This window comes from Ananas comosus, linkage group 15 (genome assembly GCF_001540865.1).
Source record: "Ananas comosus cultivar F153 linkage group 15, ASM154086v1, whole genome shotgun sequence".
In the NCBI taxonomy this organism is placed as follows: Eukaryota; Viridiplantae; Streptophyta; class Magnoliopsida; order Poales; family Bromeliaceae; genus Ananas; species Ananas comosus.
In genome coordinates this window covers 4,889,763-4,904,889 of record NC_033635.1, presented here as the reverse complement: position 1 = coordinate 4,904,889, position 15,127 = coordinate 4,889,763, and the positions used below count along the sequence as shown (strand labels likewise).

The 15,127-nt window shown below is 41.2% G+C and overlaps 1 protein-coding gene and 1 long non-coding RNA gene across 2 annotated transcripts in view; both read left to right on the top strand.

Moving 5' to 3' along the window:
* The window catches only part of LOC109721812 (thymidine kinase-like), a 32,675-nt gene that overhangs the window by 10,156 nt on the left and 7,392 nt on the right, over nt 1-15,127 (top strand). The window lies entirely within an intron of this gene.
* Nucleotides 2,330-3,994, top strand: LOC109721813. Its single transcript, XR_002219300.1, has 2 exons — nt 2,330-2,946; nt 3,055-3,994. It is a non-coding gene; the product is annotated as an uncharacterized LOC109721813 (long non-coding RNA).

The following is a 15,127-nucleotide window of genomic DNA, read 5'->3' as shown; positions in this document are numbered from 1 at the left end:
CTATTCTGAAATATCATCGTCCTTATGATATTCCTATGGCTAGGAGCGTTTAAGAATCTTGTACAAAGAAATATATATATCAAATTCCTAACTCTTAGGAATATATTTTCTTAACGAAGATTCATTGGATGATTCATATAAATATATTGTACTGCTAACAATAAATATGAATAAAACTTACCCTTTATTAAATAAGAAAAATACTTAATATGTTCACAAGCCTATGTCACCGATTGGCTTTAGGATATATCACTAACAGTTAAACTAAGCAACCTAATTCCAAATGATCGCCAAATCCATAAACTGAGTATTTCACTAATGTACAGTGGGCGTATGCGCCTGCTTAAGCCATGTACTTGAAAATTATATCAATACAAGTTCATCTTTATACTATGGTCTCTTTCTATCATCGGCATTAAATTTGGTCTCTTAATCGAGGGTTTCTTAACACTGAAAGTGTGGGGTAATTAATAGCAGATTCTTGAGTCTGCTGGAAGCTATGAACCTATAATCCTAATTTCAAAATAAAATTTAAATAGATTTAATCTCTACTATGAATGATCACTCGTCGAAGAAAAGCTTGTAGCGGGGCCAGTTCGTTTGTGGTGGCAGACATTGGAATGTACTATCCTCAAAGATAATGAATAATTATGAAAATAAAATAGCTAAACACCAAACTCCTAAGTTGTAATCTTGAAACATAAATCTCCAACACACCCCTCCACACCTCCCCGTTCTAACATCCAAATAGGCCTTAAATGGTTCCAGTCATCACAAAAGATTTTTATTTTTTTTTTAAAAAGAGCATTTTTAAAATTTTTCATTTGAAAAAAAAATGTTCAGAAATATATAAAGAGAAAGAGAGGATAAGCCAACAATTATTAAAGAACAATCTACACTCAAATATTAAAGAAAAAAAAAAAAGAATGAATGATTTGGGAATTGAACTCATGATCTCTCATAACATAGAAACTGCAACAACCACTTGGGTGTACTCTTTTTTAGTTTTATGTAACTCATATTCTTTCACTTACAATGTGGATCTAGCCCTCCACTTTCTCCATATTAAGGGATTGCTTGCATTTCAGTCTGTTTTGTAAGTGCAACTACTGACAAGTCCAAAAGTTCCTTTTGGTTGTTGTAGTTGCATCTATATGGTGTAGTTTGACCTGCTTAAGAAGGCCCAATTGTTGCATTTCAACCTACACCAGACTGGACAGAGTTGACGATGCAACAGTTGGATAGAATAATTCTTTACAAGCGTAATCGTACTACCCGCCTCTTAAAAATATAAAAAATTATGAACTTCTATTGTTTAGGGTAATCTCACCATTTCACATATAAAATGACAAAATCTATAAATACAACTTCTAACTACAAGCAATCAAACAGAAAATTTGTAGTTGTATCACTTTCTGCTTTCAGCTATATCCCACTAAATGGGCCAGATGCAAATACAAGTACTGCATCTTCAATTACATGCATCTCTAATTTCATTGTATTTGCAGGACCATCAAACTAAATGGCCCCCAAGGGCTACTAAACTTAAAGAGAATTGGTCCATCTCATGTCTTCATATAGCTCTGCTCCTAGATATTAATTGTAAGGTAATTTGCACCTAGTCAATCATCAGAATAGAGTGGCCCGGAAAAATTTCTGCAGAATCCTTGTTAAGCCCATTTAATTGTCGGTATCTTACTTGTGATTGATGATGCACAAATACTTCATTTTACTTGTTGTATCGTATCGGATATGTATCAAATACTTATACTCATGTGATACATCTCCGATGTGTCGGATACTTCATAAGAGTGTCCAACATTTTTGAAATTTTAGAGAATTGCTAAATACTAGATAGATACTTGACGGATTGACTTAGGATTCTTGCAAGATAGGGGAAGTTATTTTGCAGTTAGATGACACCTGCAGCATGAATTCGTCGTTGAGAAAATCTAAAGATTACATTTGGTCTGATTAATTTTGTTCTTTGATGAACAAAAGTCGACTATGTTTATATCTTTAAGCTAGTCAACCAGTTTATTGTTTTACCTTAACTAATCATCCAAAGATTCTAAACTTTTTTAATGTATATTATCATATATAATGATAATATAAAAATCACCATATCTTCTAAGTATCATATCCTAAGATTCTTAGAATTTGCTGTATCGTTGTATCCACGTTGTGTCATATCTGTATCTAGTGTCCGTGTCTGCACAACATAGCTTGTGATTAAAGGCATCATTTTCTTGCTTTAACTTCGCATCAGAAACCAATATAGGCCTAGGAGTGGGATTCTTTGATGTGTATTGACAAGGGAACCAACAAAATGTGCTACATACGAATAAATTGGAGTAAGCCTGTCCTATTTTGGAGCCTGGGAGCCCATAGGAGTGCTTTCACTAAGTGGGCTAACAGGAAGGAGAATCAAGAAAGAAATTATTTAGGCATAGGTAGTTCAGTGAAGAGATTAGAATCTAAAAGAAAATGGTAAAGAAACTTTAACCCTTAGGAAGTGTTAAAAAAAGAACATTACAAGTTTGATATTAAGCTTTTAACAGTGCTAAGTAGTTGGTTAAACTTAGCATGATGAAAGTAGGATACGGAAAGAGCTAAGCTGGTGGTGATCCTTAGTCACACATTTACGGTATAGTTAGTTGGACTTATATATGGATGATGACTCTATAGAGATACTGGTAAATTAAAAAGCTGTTCTCTAGCTTTGCATGATTTACTCTAATCATAATGCTTGGGTCTCCTAATGTGACTTTGGCAGGCGATGATTGCTAGAGGTTTCCATGGTGACAGCAACACTCACAAAATTTACTTCTTTTCCAAGTCTTCACTTGGTTTTACAGACTTCCTTTCCCTGGTGTGCCTTTTCGCTCTGATAGGTGCTGCTGTCCTATCAGAAAGACTCATATAATTCTAACCAGCAAGAGTATGGTGAGTTGCTTGATGATAATGTACTCTCTAAACATTTCCTGCTGATCTTCTTCAGGTTCTTTTCAAAGACACTTATCTGAGAGAGAGTTTATTAAGTTCATTCTGCAGGTTGGCTTGATGCTGGTGCACATTTACCATCAGTATGGAAAACATTCAGCTATTGCACATAGGAACTCCACTTTAGGCCTCGTTTGGTATCACTGCCCTTTTTTTTGTTTTCCAAATGCAATTTCTGTGTGATAGGATGCTTTGGTGGACGAATTTCTCCCTTTTCGTCTTTGTTGGTAAGCTTGCTACGCACCGCAACATTGGTTGTGTTCGTAATGGCATCTTCTTTTTCAATGCCAAAATAAAAGAGTGAAAAACAAAGGTTACTGCTGAATTTTATTTTTGTTACCAAACAAAGACCGCTAGTTATATAGATTGAGTACATTAGAAACTTGTATTTGAAAAAGAAAATCCTCCCTCCCTTTTTAAAATAAAGCCCTTCTCGCCATTGCATGGAATTTGTATTTCAAAAAAGAAACTAAACAATGGTGAGGAAACCAAACGAGGTCTTGGTTTTGCATGCCTAACCTTCTGAAGAGAGTAAGGTGAAGTCGAACATCTGGTGCATCAGGAGACCATTCGATCAACTCTTTCCACAGAAGCAATCAAATATTTTCTCTGCTTTCTAATGGTAGTCTTAATGAATTGTCATGTCCTTAGCAGGTGATGGCTGAGTATATTAGCCGCCGCCTAACGTGCCTGATATTTTTCAAGATGCCGCATTGTAAATTATGAGTTCAGTTTGTTCATATTCCGCAGAGTATCTTCTTCTGCAAGCAAAGAAAGGGTGGAGCGCCAAGGCATTCAGTGACGGAACACATTTGTGTGCAAAGAAAGGGTCTTGATGCTGGCTCATCTGGGTCTGCAACTCTTAATTTTTTATTGTAATGAAAGCAAGGGAGAGATCACCTAAGTACGAAGTACTAAATTATTATTTACTATTTGTTGAAGTTGGGATTTATGTATCATTGGCTTCTTTATAATATCGTAGTTTTTGTGATGTATTATTTTCCGAAATGTAGCTTATGATGTGTTCGTTTTGTGTTGACTTACTAGTTTCCGTAATGTATGTTCTCCCTGCTAAAGAGAGGTCAGATACATTGTTACGTGCACTTCGTGGACCAGGTCATCATACTATCCCTTCATTCATCCTCTCTAAAATCTCAACAACTACCAACGATCGTGATTTAAATATGGCATTGAATGGGCAGCTATGTAGTGCACACTGCACAGGTTGTACGAATGTGACTAGTGCAGGCAATAATTCCTCCATCAGAGTTTGATTGCTCGTCTTCTCAGACTGATCGCACTTCTGCACAGTAATCTCCGGAGGCCTTCTTGAGTTCTTTTTCGAATGATCAACGCCCGTCCTCGTTTATTGTGTTTATTTGTCTCAGCATTAGCAACATTAACTTCTTATTCTTGAGATAAGGAACAAAACAATATAAGGGAAAAGAATATAAGAAATTGGGTGTCTCGGCATTGAAGGAAGTAATAAAACTGTTAAAATCAAGCTTTAGCTTGAAGAGCTAACAACTTTTCAAAGTTAAAAGAGTGTTAGACTCTTAACTTGAAAACCAGCGAGTGCCTGACAGGAGAAGAGAGACCGGATAGTGTGATTTGGCGGTGGAGTACTAGTAGTAGGTACACTGTGAAATCAACTTATTCAGCACTGAATGATGAGGGCATGAGGGACGTTCGTGCACCTAAGGTGTGGAGATTCGAAATACTCCTCAAAGTGAAAGTGTTCATCTGGCTAATACTTAAGAAAAGGACACCTACAATAGCCAATCTTCAAAAGAGAGGGTGGACGGGAAATATAGTTTTTGTGCTGTGCGGGGTCGAAGAGGAGACGGTGGACCATTTATTTACACAGTACATGGTGTGTAGATTTTTGATCATGATGGCTGTGGAAGGGGTTCAGTCAAATGATTTGGGGGACGACGTGAGATCAGTATGGGATAAGTGAAACAGTGCTCCGGCATCTCAATCCAGATTAATTGGTTAGTCGGCTTACTGGTGGGTCATCTGGTACGCAACGAACTGTCTCATCTTTCGAAAGGTTAACACTAATCCATTGTTGGCAATGGATAAGGTCGAGCAGTTGGTGACCCAGTGGAAGGAATCTATCACGCCCAAACGACTATTTTTGTAATGTAGTGTGTGTTGTTGTTGTTGTTTTTGTTTTTTTTTTTTTTTTTTTTTTTTTTTTTTTATGATATACTTCCTCACCCCTTATGGTTAATTCATCATTCTTATACATGAAGCAGATAGTATGTTATATTTTTCTCTTATAAAAAAAGAAAAAAGAAAGAGTGTTAGACTCGACGAAAATCTAATTACCCCGTAAATTGCCTGTGAGCAGCTGCCCCCATCTGAATGGCTTATGAAACCGGGACCTCCTAAGTGTCGATCTACCAAAGGCCACAAGTAGAGTAGCAACCCGGTAGAGCATAGAAACATCAATGCTTACAATAATCCACGAATATAACCCATTCTTAGAAGAATCAAGGCTAAATTACAGAAAACTCCCTTGTAATAACCCGTTTTTTCACTTTCCCTCCCTGACATTTAAAAACCTACACTTTGCCCCCTTGTAAAATAAAAAATGTGCACTTCACCCCCTACCGTTAGGATTCCTTCAGGGTTCCGTTAAAAAATATATTTTTATGCCGAAAATACCCCTCCGCCATCTCCCTGTTGCTTCGACTCCCTCCGGCTCGCCACCTCGCCGCCGCCTCGCCGCCTCGCGGCCTAGCCGCCTCGCCGTCCTCCACTGCCTCACCCTCACCCACATCCTTTTTGCCGTCCTCCGCCGCCTCGCCTTCGCCTTTTTTGCCCTTCTCCTACTGTCGCCCACCTCGATTTTCTCCTACTGTCGCCGAAATCGAGGGCGACGAGGGTGCAGGAGGAGAAGATGAGCAGGTGGAGAAAGAAATGGAGAGAAATCGCGGCCGATTGAGGTCGAAATCGCGGCCGAACGAAGGGGCGGCTGAGGAAGATGGGGAAGAAGACGACAATGGCGAGGGGCAAAATGGTCATTTTACACACCGTAACCCCCCTGTGAACATTTTTTATTTTACAGGGGGGCAAAGTGTAGGTTTTTAAATGTCAGGGGGGGAAAGTGAAAAAGCGGGTTATTACAGGGGGATTTTCTGTAATTTAGCCAAGAATCAATGCTTACAATAATTCATGAATATATAATCCACTCTACGTAGCATTTTATTTTGCCTCATTAACAAGCCTTAAATTTATCAAAGTAGCTTCCGCCTGAGCTTACTGGAGTATGAATTGATTCACTTTGAAAGTTTGCGCAATGCGAGCTTGACAACTTGATAAGCAAGCTGGCTTCGATATTTATTTGGCTCATTTTCAGTTTGAATATTGTCGGAAAAGTTAAACGAGTAAATACGGTAATGCGTATCTTAAGAGAAATTCGATTTATAGAAAGTAGTTTAACCCATGTAAATAATCGAGAGCCTTCCCTTTGCATGGTTTCGGATATTGATCTTTCAAATTCAACTAATTCCGTCCTTTCCTTTTGGAGTCCCACAATGCTGCCTGTGTTAGGAAAAAGCTGCACTAAAATTTCGATCGTGATTAAAATCTAACTTATTTTGTGATAAAAATAAAATCGAACTTACAGATAAATACAAATATTCAAATAAAGATTTGACATATTTGGAAGCATGTGAGGCATTACCTGAAAGCGTATTCCTGTTCTTATGTATGGGATTAACTGAAAAAATCACCCCAAGGTACGATCGGAATTCCTCCTCCTACAATCACGATTCTGCAAGCACGAGGTTGACGGAGATTCTTTTAACGCTCAGTAGATAAGGAAAATATTAGAATAATAAAAGATAAAAGAATGAATAGATAATAATTAATATATTATCTAATATCTTTCTATTTATCATGTCTGATCATAGGAGGAAAGAAAGATTACATAAAAAGTGTAACACCCCCAATAGTCCCACATCGATGGGATACTGATTCCGATCAGTTTATATGAGACCTACACGCTAGTAATAATAACTGGGCTTAAGCATTTTGAGCCTGTGGTTTGGCCCAACGAGTTATTGTTGCTAGCGGGTCGGATCATTATAATTGGTATCAGAGCCGAATACCAGCCGGAAGTGTGAGAACTAAGTGCTATGTGGGACAAAGTGCTACACCAACGTGTTTGGTGGAAGCCACCTCTTGAACCCGTAGGAGCCACCTCTAGAATCTCACATCGTCTGGTAATGGTCCTGATCTGTCTGTCTGTGATCTGGTTTGGACCCGACGAGGAGGAAATAGTCCCACATCGGATGGAATACTGATTCCGATCAGTTTATATGAGACCTACACGCTAGTAATAATAACTGGGCTTAAGCATTTTGGGCCGATGGTTTGGGCCCAACGAGTTATTGTTGCTAGCGGGTCGGGTCGTTGCAATTGGTATCAGAGCCGAATACCAGCCGGAAGTGTGAGAACTAAGTACTATGCGGGACAAAGTGCTACACCAACGGGTTTGGTGGGAGCCACCTCTTGAACCCGTAGGAGCCACCTCTAGAATTTCATCGCCTGGTAATGGTGATGGTTTGTCTTTGTCTGTGATCTGTTTGGAAGACCGGGAAGTCAGGGTCTAGAACAGGTGGGTTGATCGTACACCCCTATGTTTTCACACGCCCGATGAGTCCCACATCGGATGGGATACTGATTCGACAGTTTATTGAGACCTATGCTAGTGATAGATGGTTAGCATTTATGGGCTTGTGGTTTTGGACCAACGGTTTAATTGTCTTAGGGGTCGGGTGTAGACAAATTTTCTTCTTCACGCCCAAATCGATGGTAACGAGGCGATACTGCTACGATGGCAAAGATGTCAAGGCTGTTACGAATAGCACGGAAGCTAGCAAAAAGGTGACTACCAAATTTTCCACTAAATTCAAAAGATAGTAGGATGAGAGTAGAAATGTGAAGTTATTATAATCATGATTCTTAATCTATAGTAACTAAAGTTTACAAGAACACCTAATTCGGTCCACTAATTGCATAATTAACAAAGTGGACGTACAGATAACGAATAAATAGATAGATCAAACGATATTTATGATGTCCAAAAAATATTCTACATTAATATGTTTAGGTATAATATAATAGAGTGCTAGAGATGCGAAGGTAGATAGCTAGTCTAACGTTTACTCGGGTTAGCCACCCGCAGCAAAGCGGTTCAGCCTGGTGTTAATCAACAATACACCACATTATGATTGAGTTACATACAAATAAAGAGGGATGATACGAATAATTAATTGCTAACGAGCTGGGTTTGTTAATTGTTTGCCAAATTTTGTAGAGGAATTTATCTGATTTACCTCAAAAATTTAGATTTGTGTTGAATTTATGAATTTTTAAATTGCTTTCGTCTATTCGCTATAAAGGATTGGGAGATCTTAGCGGTTCTCGGACAATCGTAACGTAGTGTATGATGATTCAGGATTGGCAGGATCAAGACTGCCGAGGTAAACAAAATAGGGACCGATGGAGGCCAGGCGACGGAGCATTGAGGTGCAGGTGAAACAGATATGACCGTAGCGCGAACAGAGCTAAGGTGGCGAAATTAGGGAGGACACGAAGGTGCCAATAAAGACGAGCTCGCTTTGAACAAATACATGGTTTCGATGGCCAAATTAGATAGCAATACAGAGACATATTACTTCAAAATTATCCAGTCACTAATTTACCAGACAGATTATCAGAGTTTCATAGAATTATTTTAGCTAAAAAGATATTGTCATATCACAGTTTGAAGTCAATTTAGGTAAATTATTTCATATATATGGCTAACCCCTAAATTTTTAAAGTTCAAAAATAGATTTTTATACAATGGGATATATTTCTAAATTTCTTACTGAGAACATCGGGTGTGCCGGTCGTTTACTCGAAAGGAGGCTTTAAGTTAAGAGCTATCAATCAATTGGCACGGATAATGGTCGGGACCTTAAAGATCGAGATAGTACGATTTCTTATAGCTATTTAGTAAATAATTAAAAGAAATATATATATTAGACTAAGCTGATCAAAAGTTTGAATTTCGGATGTTCCAGGGTAGTGACATGGTCGATAGATGCATGCAAAAGGGCAAGACGGAGCACGAAAGAGATTTAGAATAATGAACTCGAAGAAACTGAATTAACAATCAAGAGAATTGAGAGTTTCAAAAACTAAAATATTCAAAGAAGCAAGATAAGATGAATGAAGTTTTAAATAATAAACGAAGGGTCTAATGCTCGAAAAGAGGGTTTTCAGATATTGAAATATTAATAGGCAATTTACAATAAGATAGGATCGGAATTAGAAACAAAAACAAAGTTCGCCCTCTCTTAGGCATTTTATCGAACATGTAAGGAGCATTACAAGAAGCATGCAGAATATGGAGGATTTATATAACTAAATCAGATAGGAATACAAGATAAAATGATAGATCGAATAACACATATTTAGATCAAAGCAAATCAGATTTTGATAGTTTTAAATTTCGATCATCATGAGGCAAGTATTCAAAATAATAATATAACGATAAACAAGAAGGTTGGATGATCACAAGGTTCGATATAGAGATAAAATAAGGGAAAGAGAAAAACCTTCTCGAAAATGGTGAAGATGACGGCAGGATGCCGTCGATAGTAAACCAAAAATAACGGCCAAAGAGGATTGCGGCGGAGGTGGCTACGGATGACGGCGACGATCGGATGGCATCGCGTGCGCACTTGCGGAACGACAGAGGTCGTACGGATGCGGTGACTGGTGAGGAAGAGAGAGAGAGCGAGTCGTAGGGGAGGGGAAAAAGAGGGATTGATCGGGTGAGGGTTAGGGAGAAAATTAATTAATTAGATACTAATTAAGTAACAAAATGCCGCCGAATCCCTCGAAGATAGGAATTTACGAAAAGGTCCAAACTTAATAAGAATATGAGTCAAATAAAGAAGTTTAAAAGTACGGGGTGTTACATTCTCCCCTCCTAAAAAGAAGTTTAGTCCTCTAAACTTAACATATCTTAGCTCTCGAAGGACTAAGGATGCATCATTCTCGTCTGCTCTTCGAGCTCCTAAGTAGCTTCCCGCTCAGAATGGTTGCATTACGGAACTACTAGCATAAATCAAGATATTGTCTACTCAGACAATACTCCTACAAATGCGATCAATCACAAGCTCATCCCCGAAAGGCGCCCGACACATAAAAATATAAACAAAGGGCTCGGAGGTTAACAAATGATTTCGAACAAAAGCAAAAGAGGTAAAGAAATAAGTAGTTCTAGAATCAAAGAGAGCACGAGCAAAAACAGAAGCTATGGAAAGAATACCAGGGACTACAGCATTAGATGCCTGAACATCCTGCTGAGAAAGAGCCTGAACATGACCCTGCGTCCGAGGTCTTCCACCTCTGGACTGATCGGTAGGAGGGATATGATCACGACCTGCTGAAGTAGTAGATTTCTCTTGAGGCTTAGATCCAGTACTAGCATCAATGCTAAGCAGGGGACACTGAGCTATCCGGGGTTCAAATCCCCACATCTGAAACTGTAAGGGAAGTGAATCCTCGAAATCCGGGGATTAGACTTCGATTGAATCGACTATTTGTCGAGTGTGTAAGCTTCGGAAAGTCCGAAAGTGATTATAATGCATAAAGTGCATTAAGGAAGGGTCCACGAGAGCACCAGTGCAAAATCTGCACTGGAGCAGAAATGCTCTCGGGGACCGGTCCCTGGCAGGGAGGGACCGGTCCCATCGGGCTGGGCTGCGGGGGTCTTTGATGAGACCGGCCCCTGGCAGCGGAGGACCGGTCCCCGAACGTTAGCCCAGCGAGAATATCCAAAATTTGGCTAAGTCCCGAAAACCCAACTCTCGGGAACCGGTCTCTCGGACAAGGACCGGTCTCCCGGGGACTGGTCTCTCAGGAAGGGACCGGTTCCCGAACGCGAAATCCCCTCTGCCGAGATGGAAGGCTCTCGGGGACCGGTCTCCCCGAGCTGGGACCGGTCCCTCACTGCAAAAATGCCCAGTGAGGGCTGCTGCAGAGGATGAAAAAGTTGAGGGGGCTATTTGCAAAGTGGCTTATATGAGAGATGGGGGACCCCTCTCTCCCTCTCATTTGCTCTCTCTCTCTCTCACACTCTTTCCCTCTCTCTCTCTCCCTAGGAAAGAAAAGAAGAAGGAGAAGAGGAAGGAGTGGAAGAAGAAGGAGAGGAAGAAGAGAAAGATGAAGGAGAAGACTGAGAAGAAGAAGAAGAAGATCATCTTCTTCTCTTCCTCAAGCGGGGAGCTTGGTATTGAGGTAAACCTCAAACCCTTTCATGGTGGATTTTGCAAGCTAGGGTTTTATAGCTTAGAATTGGTTCGAATGGAACCTATTGAAGCTAGGGAGAAGGTTCGAGCTCGAATTTGAAGCTCGCACCGCGGATTTCTCCATTATTTAGACCTAGGGCTCCGATTTGGGATTTTGGCAAAGCTAGGGTTTTGATCTAATTTGAGTGGTCGCAAACCTAATTGCTAGGTCCCTAAACGCGTCGGCGAAGATGGTTCGTCGATCCGTCGAGTGAGTACGAAGTTATCGTCAAAGTAGACCCTCGGAGCTTCGTTCCCGCCTGGAAGGCCAACGAGGCATCGAAAAGTCGGCGAATCGCATTCGAAGAGTCGCGACAGCGCCACGAGGTGGGGGAGTGCCATCCCGAAGCAGTCGAACTGCTCTTTATGTCTGAGTTCTATTGTCGATCAATTACATATTGTAATATAGCATTATAGGGTGTTAAATGTGATTGTACATATCCTTGCATGCTAGTGATAGTTTAGGTTGTGGATACAATGAATGAGAACCTAGTATGCATGAGTTGAACACTATGAGATAGTTCACCCTATATGTGATAAATATGTCTATGTGAATAAGAACCTAGTATTTTGTAAACTAGTGTAATGAGAACGAGTGGCATCTAGTTAACAATAAACCCAGAATGAGTGGCATCTAGTTGACATTGAACTTGAGAACTTTAGTGTAGTTGAGACACTATGAGATTGAGCAGAAGAACACCTGATTCTATCGTGACACCAATCTTAGTTGGTTAGGGTGTTCCCAGTTTATGAGATTGGATCGAGCTCACTTAGCCTGTCTGCACCTGTGGAGGTAGCTCCTCACGGGTAGTGCACTCCGGAGGTTGGCACGCGAGGGGGCCAGTGTGGTGCCCTTGGACCAGTGTAGTGTCCGCAGGCGGTCTCGGGGTAGGTGAATTGCTAGCCTCCTCCCCTATGAGACTTACACACGTGAGACTGTGAGCGAGCCTTGCGTTCGCCGAGAGATTGGGTAATCGGATGAATAACTTCGTTGTTGAACATAGTAGTATGATAGCTGGCCTTCTTACTATGAGTTCCATGCATGCATTCTATTGGATTGAGGCATTGATAGATCCTAGTTCATAGCTGCTCATTACTGCTAATGCTTTCAGTTCCATATACCTTTCTATCTGCATATCTATCTGTGCCTGCTTAGACCTAGTGGGGAGATCGGCAGAGTCGGCGGCCGAACCCACTAGGAACTATTCGTAGTTCTCACTCCACCATGTTGCAGGTCCGAGTTTGAGCTCCCCTAGTGAGGATCGCGACAAGGGCGTAGCGCGCTAGTGATATGAGTAGAGGTTTACTTTCCTTTATGCATTAGTTACACCCTGTACCTATTTTGAGAGTAGATTGATGTATAGGGTGAGGTTTGAGAGGATTGTATATGATGTACAGGTTTGGAAGAATGCAAATTGTAATAATTGTATAAAGAGTTGAATGGATGTAATAAAATAGTTAAGTATCTCTCTTTCTCTCACTTGTATGGTTGTATTACTTGTGATGCTTGCTCTCGTACGGTGTAGCACTGTATGTGCTCTCGTTGTTGTTGTATAATTGTGTATGTATTCAAGTTATTTCCTGGGAACTTGTTGTACACAATCTAGTCGGTTGAGCCTTGGGCGGACAGGGGAGGTGCTGTCTGTTCGGCGGTCCGTTCGCCGCGCCCGAACCAGACCAAATTGGTATGGGCCTCGGGGCGGGGGGGCGTGACAGAAACAACCACCGGTGACGTGCCTGCAGTCCGTATCTTTATGTCATCCACCACAAACTGAACATTTTAGCTTCTGATCTCGATTTGGTTGTCCACCACGAGTTGGCGTATTACGCGACCTCCCCGAGTCATTAGATCCGTCAACTTCTTTTGCATTTCGATCACCTTCTCTGAAAGAATCTCTATTTCTCTTCTTCTGATTTGCATTTCGCTCTTCTCGAGTCTGCCTCCATACTGAATCCAAAGATTTTGCTCTGGAAACGACATCATCATATGCCTCAAGGTGTAGCGGTGCGAGACCAGTGCGAATATGTCCATTCAATCCTTCCTCAAATCTCTTAGCTCGTGACTCATTATCATTTACCAATTTTGGGGCGAAGTGGGACAGTCGGTCAAACTCGGCCTCGTACTCCTCCACAGACATCGAACCCTGCTTCAAATCCAGATATTGTCTTTCAAGCTGGCGAAGCTTGCTCCTTGGGAAGTACTTTGCATTAAATGATGATCGAAAATCCTTCCATGAAAGGGCTGCTAAGTTATTTCCGCGAGTTCTCAACTCGCTTTCCCACCAATTATTTGCTCTGCCTTGAAGTATGAATGTCCCGAATCTGACTTTCTCCTCATCGGTGCATTGCATGGCTGAAAATGCCTTCTCCATCTCTTTGATCCAATTTTTCGCTTCATCCGAATTTGTAGTGCCTGAAAAAGGGGGCGGTGCAGATTTCTTAAACTCATTGATGCTCCTCTCTCGAACTCTGGAATTCGACTCAGCGTCACTAGGAACGGGATTCTGATGCAAATTCTGTTGCTGAGTCTGAACTAGCCCGACAACAGCTTGAATTAAGGTGGCAACCAGGGGATCCATCGTGGTGCTCTGAGGTAAAGTGGCGGAGTGGGTGGGAATAGTGGTTTGTGGCAGCGGCGGAACAAAAATAGGATGTACAGTAGACAGCGAAAATGAAAAGGTAGTGGGAGCAGCCGTTGAAGGCATCCCCGTACTAATAGTCTGCTGCAGAGGTGGAGCAAAAGCTGAAGGGTTCGTCTGAGGCGCTGCGGTCGTCTGAGGCGCTGCCAGGGACCGGTCTCATCAAAGACCCCCGCAGCCCAGCCCGATGGGACCGGTCCCTCCCTGCCAGGGACCGGTCCCCGAGAGCATTTCTGCTCCAGTGCAGATTTTGCACTGGTGCTCTCGTGGACCCTTCCTTAATGCACTTTATGCATTATAATCACTTTCGGACTTTCCGAAGCTTACACACTCGACAAATAGTCGATTCAATCGAAGTCTAATACCCAGATTTCGAGGATTCACTTCCCTTACAGTTTCAGATGTGGGGATTTGAACCACCGGATAGCTCAGTGTCCCCTGCTTAGCATTGATGCTAGTACTGGATCTAAGCCTCAAGAGAAATCTACTACTTCAGCCGGTCGTGATCATATCCCTCCTACCGATCAGTCCAGAGGTGGAAGACCTCGGACGCAGGGTCATGTTCAGGCTCTTTCCCAGCAGGATGTTCAGGCATCTAATGCTGTAGTCCCTGGTATTCTTTCCATAGCTTCTGTTTTTGCTCGTGTTCTCTTTGATTCTAGAACTACTTATTTCTTTACCTCTTTTGCTTTTGTTCGAAATCATTTGTTAACCTCCGAGCCCTTTGTTTATATTTTTATGTGTCGGGCGCCTTTCGGGGATGAGCTTGTGATTGATCGCATTTGTAGGAGTATTGTCTGAGTAGACAATATCTTGATTTATGCTAGTAGTTCCGTAATGCAACCATTCTGAGCGGGAAGCTACTTAGGAGCTCGAAGAGCAGACGAGAATGATGCATCCTTAGTCCTTCGAGAGCTAAGATATGTTAAGTTTAGAGGACTAAACTTCTTTTTAGGAGGGGAGAATGTAACACCCCGTACTTTTAAACTTCTTTATTTGACTCATATTCTTATTAAGTTTGGACCTTTTCGTAAATTCCTATCTTCGAGGGATTCGGCGGCATTTTGTTACTTAATTAGTATCTAATTAATTAATTTTCTCCCTAACCCTCACCCGATCAATCCC